The sequence below is a fragment of the Nestor notabilis genome, unplaced genomic scaffold (genome assembly GCF_000696875.1).
Source record: "Nestor notabilis isolate BGI_N333 unplaced genomic scaffold, ASM69687v1 scaffold11727, whole genome shotgun sequence".
Classification (NCBI taxonomy): Eukaryota; Metazoa; Chordata; class Aves; order Psittaciformes; family Psittacidae; genus Nestor; species Nestor notabilis.
Window position 1 is genome coordinate 21327 of NW_009937825.1, and position 1491 is coordinate 22817.

Consider the following 1491-nt stretch of genomic DNA (forward strand, 5'->3'; position numbering starts at 1 on the left):
TGAACATGACATGCACGCAAGGTCTACACAGCTTACTGTATTATTCTAAAATGAGTCTGAATTTGCATTTCTCTTTGACAAAACATCATTACAATGTGGAGGGGGAGAGGTTTTGCCAGAATAGTAATTCCAGAAAGTCAAAAGGGCTTTCTTTCAAGACAGGGGTTTTCCACACAGTTTTCAAGCCTTAATTATAGTACATAAACTAATCAAAACATGCATTTTCACAACAAGGCTTCAGAAATAGAAACATATAAAATAAAAAAACCCTAGTTAAATAATTTTATCTGAATTGAGATCTGTTGTCCTTGCACTTGAACTCTACCACATTCCCTGGCACAAGTTTTAATTTCTATTGGAATAAGAAGAATATACTCTATAAACCAAAGTTATTAAACAGACAAAAACTGATGAAGACTATGAACAAGATAGGAATAATTTATTACCAAATTCTTTGGCCTATGTTTCAGAATCAACATCATATGTAAAGACTTTTTTCACAGAGGGTATATTTGGGACTGTCCAGGAAGAATTAGAAAGAAAAGGTAAATAATACGATGTTTAAAGCGACTATCCCCCACCAAAAATACCTCTTTTCCACCTAAGGAGAGTAAGAGGCTTGTATAGTATCATATACACTATATGGGTTTTGCCCATATAAGTTCTCATATAAACATTACTTTCCAAGCTGAAGTGAATCTGTCTGGAATCTCATGTACATAAAATGAAATTTTAGCAAAATGTTTACCCCTTCATACCTTAATACTAAACCTATTTAAAACACAAAAAAGAAGGAAAAAGAAAAAAAATGTTATCAAGAAAATATATTATCAAGATCAAAATTTATGACAGCATCTTCCATGTGTGCATCAGCAGACTCAAACTTTTAAACTTGAAGCAAAAAACGATTTACCTTCAGTCACTATACGGAGCTACCAACTTCAAATTCAGGAGGGGAATAAATACATGCATTCGCTTCACTTGATTTTTGGCAATGGAGTAGCATGGCTGTTTAAATCCAGAGAAGATCTGCAATGAAAAGATACAGAATGCAATTACAGGTATTATCAAAATATCAGGATTTTATGGTCACCATTGCATCTAACCCAGAAATCAGTGTATGTCAATGCCAGAAAGAGTAATTACGTGGTAGTATATTTTTAATTAACAGTGCTATCCAGTTACAAGTCTGCTTAAAGTCGCTAAATACCTTAATGTTTTTGTCTGTAAGTTTGCTTTAAAATAACCATTAGTGATATTCTTCAGTATTTACAAGAAATTAGTTCACTAAAAAGAACTGCTTGAATTTCCATTAGCTGAATGCATTTTTCAGAACAGAATGCTAACACGATGATGCCAAGAGTAATAAAGTCATAACTAAATGCAACTTATCTAAGAAAATCCCATGTAAAAAGGCACACATGCTACTGCTGTTGAATGAACAGTCCTTTTGTGCAGTTGTACCCAACAGATTCCTTCAGGAATCAGCAC

The 1491-nt window shown here is 33.3% G+C and overlaps 1 protein-coding gene across 1 annotated transcript in view; it reads right to left on the minus strand.

Moving 5' to 3' along the window:
- The window catches only part of LOC104409222 (RB1-inducible coiled-coil protein 1-like), a gene marked incomplete at its 3' end in the record, with an annotated part of 21420 nt that extends 20390 nt beyond the window's left edge, over positions 1-1030 (minus strand). Inside the window, exon 1 of the mRNA XM_010019029.1 lies at positions 914-1030. The remainder of the gene's footprint in view (positions 1-913) is intronic.
- Between the last annotated feature and the right edge of the window lie 461 nt (positions 1031-1491).